The sequence below is a fragment of the Theropithecus gelada genome, chromosome 14 (genome assembly GCF_003255815.1).
Source record: "Theropithecus gelada isolate Dixy chromosome 14, Tgel_1.0, whole genome shotgun sequence".
Classification (NCBI taxonomy): domain Eukaryota; kingdom Metazoa; phylum Chordata; class Mammalia; order Primates; family Cercopithecidae; genus Theropithecus; species Theropithecus gelada.
In genome coordinates this window covers 18,497,356-18,512,138 of record NC_037682.1, presented here as the reverse complement: position 1 = coordinate 18,512,138, position 14,783 = coordinate 18,497,356, and the positions used below count along the sequence as shown (strand labels likewise).

The 14,783-nt window shown below is 42.9% G+C and overlaps 1 protein-coding gene across 7 annotated transcripts in view; it reads left to right on the top strand.

The window, feature by feature from the left end:
- Positions 1–14,783, top strand: part of C14H11orf49 (chromosome 14 C11orf49 homolog) — a 245,848-nt gene that overhangs the window by 187,020 nt on the left and 44,045 nt on the right. The window lies entirely within an intron of this gene.

The following is a 14,783-nucleotide window of genomic DNA, read 5'->3' as shown; positions in this document are numbered from 1 at the left end:
CTCCCACTGAGCCTGCTCTCATCCACTGCAGCCATGATGCTCTCTGGATTCAGACAATGGTGTGTTGTCCCAGAACACCGTATCTGGCCTATTTCTACTTCACGTCTACCCCTTTGGCTAGGAAAATGAGGGACACAGCTCACATCAATAACTTGGATTCTGAAGACCAAGGACAAGCAGAAGAAACTGACCTTTTGCCTCAGAGGCGGCTGGATGTTTGTGTGTCTCTCTTCAATGTGGAATTGGCTCACTGAACCACTCAAGAGTTGTTTTTTAAAAATGTTCTGCTCACTCCTCATTTGCGGGTCAGATGCTTTGGATAATCCAGTGGAATTCTCTCTGCTTCACTGCTGGTTGCTGCCAGACACAGAGTGCTAAATCCTGTCAGTCGGTGACTTGAAATGATGATGTGTGAAACAGTGCTGTGATTTGGACATCCTGCACTCATTTGCACGGACTCCTTTGCCAGTTAACCACAGTAGTGAAATGGGGCAGCCTGGGGCAGCTTCCACAGCCCTTGCCTTATCTTTCCTCAGTGTCCCCACCCTCCCCCATGGCAGTATGTAGCTCCCTTGGAATTCTGTTTCATTCAATATTATTCCCTTCCCAGGCATCATAGAGCAATTTCTTTAACAGAGTGCAACATGCCAGAGACAGAGAAATAGCATTTGTGTGCAGAATGGAGAAGCAGGAAGCAAAACACTCTTGTTGCTGGTTCCCATCTCCCTGTCTTTGCCCTTCCTTCTTTCCCTAGATTGCATGGCTGCCTCCTTCTCATCTGGTGCGTTCTCAGTTCAAATGGTACCTTCTCAAAGATGAGCCTGGCACAGCCGTCTCATGTGGTCCCACCCTCTGTCACTGTGTATCACACCACCCTGCCTGATTTCTGTCATTGCTCTGCTCACTTCCTAAAAGTATTTCTTTCTTTGTTACTTTTTATTGCCTGTCTCCCCAACCACCACTGCCACACATACACACTAGAATGTAAGTACCATGAAAATAGGAATTTTTATCTGTCTTATCCCTTGCTGTTTCCCCAGAATCTAGCACTGTCCCTGGCATACCTTTGACACTTAGTATATTGACTAAATAAGTAGCTAAGAATGTAGCAATTAAGACCTTCTTTTTTTTTTTTTTTTTTTTGAGATGGAGTCTCGCTCTGTCGCCCAGGCTGGAGTGCAGTGGCCGGATCTCAGCTCACTGCAAGCTCCACCTCCCGGGTTTACGCCATTCTCCTGCCTCAGCCTCCCGAGTAGCTGGGACTATAGGCACCTGCCACCTTGCCCGGCTAGTTTTTTGTATTTTTTAGTAGAGACGGGGTTTCATCATGTTAGCCAGGATGGTCTCGATCTCCTGACCTCGTGATCCGCCCGTCTCGGCCTCCCAAAGTGCTGGGATTACAAGCTTGAGCCACGGCGCCCGGCCAGCAATTAAGAACTTCTAAAGCAAATATCCATGGTTACTATCAGGAAATAGTAAAGGCACACAGAGAGTTTGAGGAATGGAATAGGAAGACATGATTTCTCATACTAATTTTAATAATGGTCTTAATTACAAATTGAATATGTTAAGTCAAAGATCACAATATTGAGTCGCTCTTCATTTCTTCTGACTCAGACTAAACTGCCCCTTATTGAGTAGGTTAGGTCAGGGTCAAGCACTACAAACTTCCTGGCCAAACTGGCATAATTGATGCCACAAAGGATGCCCACTTCCAGATTTCCATTGGACGGTGCCTGGCTTTGCTTTCCTTAGGGCAGGTGCCAGAAGAAACTGGCACAATTTAAAGCAGTTTAAAGCCCAGCCTGGGTATCTTCATCTAGCCTTTATTATATTCTTGCCTGCCTTCAGTTCCCAAAAAGACTGCATTCCTGTCTGCAGCTCCAGAGCCCTGCAGCCCCTTCAGTCATAAAGGCCATGGAGGTGGGTTAGCCCTGATCTGCCCAGCGTGAGACAGTATGACCAAGAGAACACATCTTTTTTTTTTTTTTTTTTTGAGACAGAGGCTCTCTCTGTCACCCAGGCTGGAGTGCAGTGACGCGATCTCAGCTCACTGCAAACTCCACCTCCCAGGTTCATGACATTCTCCTGCCTCAGCCTCCTGAGTAGCTGGGACTACAGGCACCCACCACCATGCCCGGCAAATTTTTTTGTATTTTTTTAGTAGAGACGGGGGTTTCACCATGTTAGCAGGATGGTCTCGATCTCCTGACCTCGTGATCCGCCCACCTCGACCTGAGAACACATCTTTTAGTCTGGCAGACACATGCACTCTTCTCCTCAAGAGTCCTTCACCCAAACGAGAATTTTTAGCTTCTCAGAAGTTATCCTTTGTCTTGTTGCAGCAAGATCTGTGCCTAGTGTCAAGAGAGAGATATTAAAGATTAAAGAGCCTCCACCAGGAAAGGGAATGGTTTTGCCTGAATCTCTTAATTTGTTTTTTCCCCCTACAAGTGCATTCATGTTGCTGGGCTCCCTGGCTTACTCCCCGGTGGTTTGCAGTCGTTTTCATCATGACTTTGTGGTTGCATTGATAATCAGAATGAGTTTCCACTGCTGTAGAGGATGCTTCCATGCTCCATTGCTTTCTCTCTTATGTTGCTAATGACTCTCCTGTTGGTTTCAGCCCTTAGCCAAGCCCACCCCACTCCACACCCAACTCCTTCCCTGTCTTTTATTGATAGCTATGTTGACTTTGCATGCCTCGGTTAGTTCAGTTTTCTGAGCACCTGCAGAGAATTAACCATCTCTGCTTGCTGCTGCGGATCACCTAGGCCTTTGATCTGTTTGATTTCTGTACTTTAAAATGTTGAAGGACTCTCTAACTCCACCAAAGTACATAAATGGTGCTAGAGTCCCTGTAGCCTGACCTCTTCCAGACTAGCTCTGCTTAGGGACCAGAAGATTTTCATGTAAATACAAATGTAGATACCATTTATTAAATGTTTTCTATGTACCATTTTACTGTTCTAAGCACTTAACGTGAATATTTCATTTGATTTTTGCTTGTAGAGCTAAAAGGCTATATACATGAACTGGACTGTTATTTCTCTAACCTCATCTCTTCTTCCTTTCCCCCTTATTCTTTTGGCTCCTGCCACGCTGGTTTCCATGATGTTCCTCTTACGCAATAGGCACACTCCCTCCTTAAGACTGTAATGGATATTACCTCTGCCTGGAATGCTCTTCCCTCAGATGTCTGTGTCAGTTACTCCTTAACCCCTTCATATCTTTGCTTAGGTGTTACTTTCTCCATGTAACCTACCTAGACCACTCTACATAAAATTGAACCACCAGTACCACCCTCATATTCCCTATCTGACTTGCTGTATTCTCTTTTTTTCCATTATACTTATCACTGAATCTCTTAATTTGCCTCGCTTAACTTTCTGTATAGCTTATTTGTTTGTTTGTTTGTTTGTTTGTTTGTTTATTGAGACTGAGTCTTGCTCTGTCGCCCAGGCTGGAGTGCAGTGGCGTGATCTCAACTCACTGCAGCCTCTGCCTCCTGGGTTCAAGCAATTCTCCTGCCTCAGCCTCCTGAGTAGCTGGGATTACAGGCATGCACCACCACACCCGGCTAATTTTTGTGTTTTTAGTAGAGACAGGGTTTCACCATGTTGGCCAGGCTGGTCTCAAACTCTTGACCTCAAGTGATCTGCTTGCCTTGGCCTCCCAAAGTGCCGGGATTACAGGCATGAGCCACTGCGCCCAGCCTATTTGTTTATTTTCTTTATCATTCATTATCTGTCTTCCCCACTGTAAGATAAGCTCCATGAAGGCAAAGAGCTTGTCTATTTGTTCTCTAATGTATCCTAAGCACCTAAAAAATAACATCTGACACATAATAGATGCTATATAATATCTATTAAGTGAATGAACTTTGTCCCTTAAAAACCCATGAGGTAGGTTCTTCTGTTATCCCCATTTTATTTGTTTGTTTATTTATTATTGTTTTTATTATATTTTAATGTAATAAAACTATAATATAATAGGGTACACGTGCACAGCGTGCAGGGTTGATCATAGGTATACATGTGCCATGTTGGTTTGCTGCACCCATCAGCTCATCATTTACATTAGGTATTTCTCCTAATGCTATCCCTCCCTCAGTCCCCCACCCCCAACAGGCCTTGGTGTGTGATGTTCCCCACCCTGTGTCCAAGTGATCTCATTGTTCAGTTCCCACCTATGAGTGAGAATATGCAGTGTTTGGTTTTCTGTCCTTGTGACAGTTTTCTGAGAATGATGGTTTCCAGCTTTATGCATGTCCCTGCAAAGGACCTGAACTCATCCTTTTTTATGACTGCATAGTATTCCATGGTGTGTATGTGCCACATTTTCTTAATCCAGTCTATCATTGATGGACATTTGGGTTGGTTCCAAGTCTCTGCTATTGTGAATAGTGCCACAATAAACATACGTGTGCATGTGTCTTTATAGTAGAATGATTTATAATCCTTTGGGTATATACCCAGTAATTGGATTGCTGGGTCAAATTGTAATACTAGTTCTGGGTCCTTGAGGAATCACCACACTGTCTTCCACAATGGCTGAGCCAATTTATACTCCCACCAACAGTGTAAAAGCATTCCTGTTTCTCCACATCCTCTCCATGTTTCCTGACTGTTTAATGATTGCCATTCTAACTGGCGTGAGATAGTATCATTGTGGTTTTGATTTGCATTTCTCTGATGACCAGTGATGATGAGCATTTTTTCATGTGTCTGTTGGCTGCATAGATGTCTTCTTTTGAGAAGTGTCTGTTCATATCCTTTGCCCACTTTTTGATGGGGTTTTTTTGTTTTGTTTTTTGTTTGTTTTTTGTTTTTTCTTGTAAATTTATTTGAGTTCTTTGTAGAATTTGGATGTTAGCCCTTTGTCAGATGGGTAAATTGCAAAAATTTTCTCCCATTCTGTAGGTTGCCTGTTCACTCTGATGGTAGTTTCTTTTGCCATGCAGCAGCTCTTTAGTTTAATTAGATCCCATTTGTCTATTTTGGCTTTTGTTGCCATTGCTTTTGGTGTTTTAGTCATGAAGTCCTTGCCCATGCCTATGTCCTGAATGGTATTGCCTAGGTTTTCTTCTAGGGTTTTTATGGTTTTAGGTCTAACATTTAAGTCTTTAATCCATCTTGAATTAATTTTTGTATAAGGTGTAAGGAAGGGATCCAGTTTCAGCTTTCTACATATGGCTAGCCAGTTTTCCCAGCACCATTTATTAAATAGAGAATCCTTTTCCCATTTCTTGTTTGTGTCAGGTTTGTAAAGATCAGATCGTTGTAGATGTGTGGCATTATTTCTGAGGCTTCTGTTCTGTTCCATTGGTCTATGTATCTGTTTTGGTACCAGTACCATGCTGTTTTGGTTATTGCAGCCTTGTAGTATACTTTGAAGTCAGGTAGTGTGAAGCCTCCACCTTTGTTCTTTTCACTTAGGATTGTCTTGGCAATGCGGGCTCTTTTTTGGTTCCATATGAACTTTAAAGTAGTTTTTTTCCAGTTCTGTGAAGAAAGTCATTGGTAGCTTGATGTGGATGGCATTGAATCTATAAATTACTTTGGGCAGTGTGGCCATTTTCTATCCCTGAGCATGGAATATTCTTCCATTTGCTTGTGTCCTCTTTTATTTCGTTGAGCAGTGCTTTATAGTTCTCCTTGAAGAGGTCCTTCGGCCGGGCACGGTGGCTCAAGCCTGTAATCCCAGCACTTTGGGAGGCCGAGACGGGCGGATCACGAGGTCAGGAGATCAAGACCATCCTGGCTAACATGGTGAAATGCCATCTCTACTAAAAATACAAAAATCTAGCCGAGCAAGGTGGCAGGCGCCTGTAGTCCCAGCTACTCGGGAGGCTGAGGCAGGAGAATGGCGTAAACCCAGGAGGGAGGCAGAGCTTGCAGTGAGCTGAGATCCGGCCACTGCACTCCAGCCTGGGTAACAGCGCGAGACTCCGTCTCAAAAAAAAAAAAAAAAAAAAAAAGAAGAAGAGGTCCTTCACATCCCTTTTAAGTTGGATTCCTAGGTATTTTATTCTCTTTGTAGCAATTGTGAATGGAAGTTCAACCATGATTTGGCTCTCTGTTTGTCTGTTAATGGTGTATAGGAATGCTTGTGATTTTTGCACATTGATTTTGTATCCTCAGACTTCACTGAAGTTGCTGATCAGCTTAAGGAGATTTTGGGCTGAGACGATGGGGTTTTCTTTTCTTTTTTTTTTTTTTTTTTTTGTTGAGATGGAGTCTCGCTCTGTCGCCCAGGCTGCAGTGCAGTGGCCGGATCTCAGCTCACTGCAAGCTCCGCCTCCCGGGTTTACACCATTCTCCTGCCTCAGCCTCCCGAGTAGCTGGGACTACAGGCGCCCACCACCTCACCTGGCTAGTTTTTTGTATTTTTTTTTTTAGTAGAGACGGGGTTTCACTGTGTTAGCCAGGATGGTCTCGATCTCCTGACCTCGTGATCTGCCCGTCTCAGCCTCCCAAAGTGCTGGGATTACAGGCTTGAGCCACCATGCCCGGGGGACGATGGGGTTTTCTAAGTATACAATCATGTCATCTGCAAACAGGGACAATTTGACTTCCTCATTTCCTAATTGAATACCCTTTATTTCTTTCACTTGCCTGATTGCCCCGGCCAGAACTTCCAACACTATGTTGAATAGGAGTGGTGAGAGAGAGCATCCTTGTCTTGTGCTGGTTTTCAAAGGCAATGCTTCCAGCTTTTGCCCATTCAGTATGATATTGGCTGTGGGTTTGTCATAAATAGCTCTTACTATTTTGAGATATGTTCCATCAATACCGAATTTATTAAGAGTTTTTAGCATGAAGGGCTGCTGAGTTTTGTTGAAGGCCTTTTCTGCATCTATTGAGATAATCGTGGTTTTTGTCTTTGGTTCTGTTTATATGCTGGATTACGTTTATTGATTTGCATATGTTGAACCAGCCTTGCATCCCAGGGATGAAGCCAATTTGATCATGGTAGATAAGCTTTTTAATGTGCTGCTGGATTCAGTTTGCCAGTATTTTACTGAGGATTTTTGCATCGATGTTCATCAGGGATATTGGTCTAAAATTCTCTTTTTTTGTTGTGTCTCTGCCAGGCTTTGGTATCAGGATGATGTTGGCTTCATAAAATGAGTTAGGGAGGATTCCCTCTTTTTCTATTGACTGGAATAGTTTCAGAAGGAATGGTACCAGCTCCTCTTTGTACCTCTGGTAGAATTTGTCTGTGAATCCGTCTGGTCATGGACTTTTTTTGGTTGGTAGGCTATTAATTATTGCCTCAATTTCAGAGCCTGCTATTGGTCTATTCAGGGATTCAGCTTCTTCCTGGCTTAGTCTTGGGAGAGTGTATGTGTCCAGGAATTTATCCATTTCTTCTAGATTTTCTAGTTTATTTGCATAGAGGTGTTTATAATATTATCTGATGGTAGTTTGTATTTCTGTGGGATCGGTGGTGATATCCCCTTTATCATTTTTTATTGCATCTATTTGATTCTTCTCTCTTTTCTTCTTTGTTAATCTTGCTAGCAGTCTATCAATTTTGTTGATCTTTTCAAAAAATCAGCTCCTGGATTCATTGATTTTTTGAAGGGTTTTTTGTGTCTCTATCTCTTTCAGTTCTGCTCTGATCTTAGTTATTTCTTGCCTTCTACTAGCTGTTGACTGTGTTTGCTCTTGCTTCTCTAGTTCTTTTAATTGTGATGTTAGGGTGTCGATTTTAGATCTTTCCTGCTTTCTCTTGTGGGCATTTAGTGCTATAAATTTCCCTCTACACACTGCTTTAAATGTGTCCCAGATATTCTGGTACCTTGTGTCTTTGTTCACATTGATTTTAAAGAACATCTTTATTTCTGCCTTCATTTCGTTATTTACCCAGTACTCATTCAGGAGCAAGTTGTTTAGTTTCCATGTAGTTGTGCAGTTTTGAGTGAGTTTCTTAATCCTGAGTTCTAATTTGATTGCACTGTGATCTGAGAGACAGTTTGTTGTGATTTCTGTTCTTTTACATTTGCTGAGGAGTGCTTTACTTCCAATTATGTGGTCAATTGTAAAATAAGTGCGATGTGGTGCTGAGAAGAATGTATATTCTGTTGATTTGGGGTGGAGAGTTCTGTAGATGACTGTTAGGTCTGCTTGTTGCAGATCTGAGTTCAGGTCCTTGATATCCTTGTTAACCTTCTGTCTCATATTGACAGTGGAGTCTCCCATTATTAAAAGTCTCCCATTATTATTGTGTGGGAGTCTAAGTCTCTTTGTAGGTCTCTAAGGACTTGCTTTATGAATCTGGGTGCTCCTGTATTGGGTGCAGTTAACTATCTTAGGATAGTTAGCTCTTCTTGTTGAATTGATCCCTTTACCATTATGTAATGGCCTTCTTTGTCTCTTTTGATCTTTGTTGCTTTAAAGTCTGTTTTATCAGAGACTAGGATTACAACCCCTGCTTTTTTTTTTTTTTTTTTTTTTTTTTTTGAGATAGAGTCTCACTCTGTCACCCAGGCTGGAGTGCAGTGGTGTGATCTCGGCTCACTGCAAGTTCTGCCTCCCGGGTTCACGCCTTTCTCCTGCCTCAGCCTCCCGAGTAGCTGGGACTACAGACACCTGCCACCACGCCCAGCTAATTTTTTTTGTATTTTTAGTAGAGACGGGGTTTCACCATCTCTATGGTTAGCCAGGATGGTCCATCTCCTGACCTCGTGATCCACCCACCTTGGCCTCCCAAAGTGCTAGGATTATAGGTGTGAGCCACCGCGCCCGGCCTGCGTGGTAGATCTTTCTCCATCCCTTTATTTTGAGCCTATGTGCATCTCTGCACGTGAGATGGGTCTCCTGAATACGCTACACTGATGGGTCTTGACTTTTTATCCAGTTTGCCAGTCTGTGTCTTTTAATTGGTGCATTTAGCCCATTTACATTTAAGGTTAATATTTTTATGTGTGAATTTGATCCTGTCATTATGATGTTCGCTGGTTATTTTGCCCGTTACTTGATGTAGTTTCTTCATAGCATCAATGGTCTTTACAATTGGCATGTTTTTGCAGTGGCTGGTACCAGTTGTTTCTTTCATGTTTAGTGCTTCCTTCAGGAGCTCTTGTAGGGCAGGCCTGGTGGTGACAAAATCTCTCAGCATTTGCTTGTCTGTAAAGGATTTTATTTCTCCTTCACTTATGAAGCTAAGTTTGGCTGGATATGAAATTCTGGTTGAAAATTCTTTTCTTTAAGAATGTTGAATATTGGCTCCCACTCTCTTCTGGCTTGTAGGATTTCTGCCGAGAGATCTGCTGTTAGTTTGATGGGCTTCCCTTTGTGGGTAACTCAACCTTTCTCTCTGGCTGCCCTTAACACTTTTTCCTTCATTTCAACCTTGGTGAATCTGACAATTATGTGTCTTGGGGTTGCTATTCCAAGGAGTATCTTTGTGGTGTTCTCTGTATTTCCTGAATTTGAATGTTGGCCTGCCTTGCTAGGTTGGGGAAGTTCTCCTGGATAATATCCTGAAGAGGCTTTTCCAACTTGGTTCCATTCTCCCCATCACTTTCAGGTACACCAATCAAATGCAGATTTGGTCTTTTCACATAGTCCCATATTTCTCGGAGGCTTTGTTCGTTTCTTTTTAGTCTTTTTTCTCTAACCTTGTCTTCTTGCTGTATTTCATTAATTTGATCTTCAATCACTGATACCCTTTCTTCCACTTGATTGAATCAGCTATTGAAGCTTGTGCATGCGTCACGAAGTTCTTGTGCCATGGTTTTCAGCTCCATCAGGTCATTTAAGGTCTTCTCTACACTGTTCATTCCAGTTAACCATTCGTCTAATCTTTTTTCAAGGTTTTTAGCTTTCTTCCGATGGGTTCAAACATTCTCCTTTAGCTCGGAGAAGTTTGTTATTACCAGCCTTCTGAAGCCTACTTCTGTCAACTCATCAAAGTCATTCTCCATCCAGCTTTGTTCCATTGCTGGTGAGGAGCTGCAATACTTTGGAGGAGAAGAGGTGCTCTGATTTTTAGAATTTTCAGCTTTTCTGCTCTGGTTTCTCCCCATCTTTGTGGTTTTATCTACCTTTGGTCTTTGATGTTGGTGACCTACAAATGGGGTTTTGGTGTGGATATCCTTTTTGTTGATGTTGATGTTATTCCTTTCTGTTTGTTAGTTTTCCTTCTCTAACAGTCAGGTTCCTCAGCTGCAGGTCTGTTGGAGTTTGCTGGAGGTTCACTCTAGACCCTGTTTGCCTGGGTATCACCAGCAGAGGCTGCAGAGCAGCAAATATTACTGCCTGATCCTTCCTCTGGAAGCTTCGTCCCAGAGAACGGCCACCTATATGAAGTTGCTGTTGGCCCCTACTGGGAGGTGTTTCCCAGTTAGGCTTCACGGGGATCAGGGACCCACTTGAGGAGGGAGTCTGTCCGTTCTCAGAGCTCAAACGCCGTGCTGGGAGAACCACTACTCTCTTCAGAGCTGTCAGACAGGGACACTTAAGTCTGCAGAAGCTGCCTTTTGTTCAGCTATGCTCTGCCCACAGAGGTGGAGTCTAGAGGCAGTAGGTCTAGACCTACTAGTAGCTGCAGTGGGCTCCATCCAGTTTGAGCTTCCCAGCCACTTTGTTTACCTACTCAAGCCTCACCAATGGTGGATGCCCCTCCCCCAGCCAGGCTGCCACCTGAGACTGCTGCGCTAGCAGTGAGCAAGGCTCTGTGGGTGTGGGACCCGCCAAGCTTGGCACAGGAGAGAATCACCTTGTCTGCCGGTTGCTAAGACCTTGGGAAAAGTGCCGTATTTGGGCGGAGAGTGTCCCGTTTTTCCAGGTAGTCTGTCATTGGCTTCCCTTGGCTAGGAAAGGGAATTCCCCCAACCCCTTGTGCTTCCCAGGTGAGGCAATGCCCCATCCTGCTTCAGCTCACCCTCCGTGGGCTGCACCCACTTTTCAACCAGTTCCAATGAGATGAACCAGGTACCTCAGTTGGAAATGCAGAAATCACCCGTCTTCTGCGCAGATCACGCTGGGAGCTGCAGACCAGAGTTGTTCCTATTCGGCCATCTTGTAACACCCTCCACTTATTTTGTATTTTATTTATTTTATTTTTTTGAGATGGAGTTTCATTCTTGTTGCCCAGGCTAGAGTGTAATGGTGCGACCTCGGCTCACTACAGCCTCCACCTCCCAGGTTCAAGTGATTCTCCTGCCTCAGCCTCCCAAGTAGCTGGGAGTACAGGCATGCACCACCACACCTGGCTAGTTTTGTATTTTTAATAGAGACGGGGGTTTCTCCATGTTGGTCAGGCTGGTCTCGAACTCCCAACCTCAGGTGATCTGCCCACCTTGGTCTCCCAAAGTGCTGAGATTACAGACATGAGCCACCATGCCCAGCCTTATCTCCATTTTAATGATGATGGAATTGAAGCTCAAAAAATTTAAGTGACTCACTTGCCCCAGGTAATTTGTCTAGTAACTAGTAGAGCTGAGATATGAACTCAGGAACCCAGGATTGACTAACTTCAAAAAATGTGCTTTCAACCATGAGGACAATCCTAAGAGTCACCTGATCTATTTAATTAAATGTAGATTCTCACTCTCTTGACCCCAGGGATTCTGATTTCGCTTCTGTGGGTTTGGGGCAGGTGATTCATGATCATATGTTGAGATGCATTGAGATAGACTACATTGCTTTTAGGGTTTCACATCTGTATAGGGAGGCATAGGGATAAAATTCATTGAACATTTTTTTTTTTTTTTTTTTTTGAGATGGAGTCTCGCTCTGTCGCCCAGGCTGGGGTGCAGTGGCGCAATCTCCACTCACTGCAAGCTCCGCCTCCCGGGTTTACGCCATTCTCCTGCCTCAGCCTCCCGAGTAGCTGGGACTACAGGCACCCACCACCTCGCCCGGCTAGTTTTTTGTATTTTTTTTTTTTAGTAGAGATGGGGTTTCACTGTGTTAGCCAGGATGGTCTCAATCTCCTGACCTCGTGATCCACCCATCTTGGCCTCCCAAAGTGCTGGGATCATTGAACATTTTTTAACTGCATACTGTGTGCCAGTTCCCATGGTATGTACAAGCAAGTGAGATGGAGTCCCTACCCTCAAGAGTTGGTCTAATGGGATCTTCGAACCCTGCCTTGACTCTGTCAGACTACCTCACTTGAGCAAGCCACTTACTCTTTAAGCCTTAGTTTCTCTATCTGTAAAATGGAGATAGTCAATTATTTACTTCAGAGCAAAAGGCCTGATCTATGATCCTGTGATTCCCAAGGCTCTTTTAAGTTGTGAAGTCACAGAGTGGAGTAACTTCCAATGCTGAGAACAATAATGGGATGGTGATGGGTCAAATAGACAAATAAATCAATAATTCAACCACCAATAAATAGTGGAGTCTGTAAAAGCATGTGCTTTGGAATCTGGCAGATCCATGATTCAAAGCTCGAATGTGCTTGCCTCTTGCTAGTTATGTAACTGGGCAAATTACTTCACCGTCCTGTGTCTGCAAGTAAAGTGAGGACAGTACTTAACCCTATAGGACTGCTGCGAGACACTCAATGAGAATAATGATGCACAGCACTCAGTACAGCAGCTTAAAAACAGGTAGCACCATGAGGCACTACAGAAGCAGTGATCAATAAATGGTTTAGAGACAGTAAACATCCAAAGATGCAGAAGAGTTTTACAGTTTTACAGCCTACTATTTTAAAGTTTAAATTTGGGTACCACATTTTTTGTTGTTTTTAATATAACTTACATGGAAATCTTTAAAATGTATATGATATGTATACAGTGGCCTTCCCTGCCATCTTATATAATTTAACTCCTCTAGGCATCTAAGCATCATCTTTGTCATCATAAATTATTTTACTCTGCTGGAAAACATTATTGCCTTCAGGGCCCACTGAAATATGCCCTAAATGCATCCAGATTATATTTTAAATATCTTTTTCTGCCTCTCTGTTAGGTCATGTAGTTGATGCCTAATTACAGTTCTTTTTCCTCTCCCTGTTTACCCTGTCTAATCTGTATTGGGCTTAGAAATTAGTGGCCAACCCTGTTAAAACTGTAAGTATAATCAGTATGTCTTGGAAGCCTGTAAGTTAGCCATACAAGCTTTTGTATGTGGACTTCATGAAATCCTCTTGCCTACTTGGAGACTTACTGACATTCAGATATTTGACATTGCCTGTTAGTTAAGTTTTAAATTGACTAGATATTACTGTGTAGGGTACAGATACCTGAAAAAAAATCCCATTATTCTCAGCTTTGGAAGTTGATCCAACCTGTGACTTCACAACTTAAAAGAACCTTGGGAATCATGGTCTCATAGGTCTGGCCTTTTACCGTCAAGTAAATAGCAATCGATTATTATCTCTTTTTTACAGATAAATTGAGTCCTAAGAGTAAGTAGCTTGTTTAAGTGAGGTAGTCTGGCAGAGTCAAGGCAGGGTTCCAAGTCTCCCAAGCCTGCCCTTCTGCTCTGCCATGCTGTTCCCAGGAGGAAACAATCATCTTAGGCTGTGGAAAGGAAGGAAAACTATCAATAAATATGGTTAAAGATTAGAAAAATGGCCCAGCACGATGGTTTATGCCTATAATCCCAACACTTTAGGAGGATCGCATGAGCCCAGGTTTTGAAAACAGCCTGCGCAACATAGTAAACACAGTGACATCCCTACCAAAAAAAAAAAATTGCTGAGCATAGTGATGTGTGCTTATAGTCTCAGCTACTCTGGAGGCTGAGGCAGAAGGATCACTTCAGCCCAGGAATTCAAGGGTACAGTAAGCTATGATCACACCACTGCACTCCAGCCTGACAACAGAGCAAGACCATGTCTAAAAAAAATATATATATATATATATATATATATATATATATGAAAAATGAAATCTATGGAGGATATTGTAACTATTCAGTTCTATGCCCTTATTTTGATAGATGTTTTTCCTGTCACTCCTGCCCTCATTTCAAGGGGTTTATAACCTTATTATGCCATCAATGAGCCTGAACATCTCTATAAGGGAGGACCGAGGGTCATTATAATAAAATCCAAAAACATAGAAAGAATTATAAAAGATGATGATCTTTTCATCATGGACAAAATAAGGTGTAGTAAAGGAACTAAATGGCATTCAGGTGACTTGGAAGGGGAGAAAGAGCCACTGAGAACGAGGGACATGGAAACAGGTTTCTGAAGGAAGGTACACACTTGACCATCTCTGTGGATGGTTTCCCGCCTGCCGGCCTGCCTTCCTTCCACAGCTTTGTTGAGATGCAATTGACATACCATAAATCAAAATGGCTTTTTAAAAAATAAATGTTAAATAAATCTTTTTTTTTTAGATAGAGTCTTGCTCTGCCACCCAGGCTGGAGTGCAGTGGTGAGATCTCGGCTCACTGCAACCTCCGCCTACCAGGTTCAAGCAGTTCTTCCTCAGCCTCCCGAATAGCTGGGATTACAAGTGTGCACCATCATGCCTGTCTAATTTTTGTATTTTTAGTGGAAACATGGTTTTGCCATGTCGGCCAGGCTGGTCTCGAACTCCTGACCTCAAGTGATCCACCAGCTTCGGCCTCCCAAAGTGCTGGGATTAAAGGCATGAGCCACTGCACCCAGCCAAAAAATAAATCTTATTCTTCTGATTGCAAGAAAGCACACATCACCCACAGTCCCCAAACACAGAGGTAACTACTATTGTTAACTGTTGATGTATTCCATTATTTTCCCTATGCAAATTTTTCTTTTTTTTTATTTTAAAGCAAAAATGGAACCATACTCTAAATAACAATTTTTATTTTGCTCTTTCCTATTAA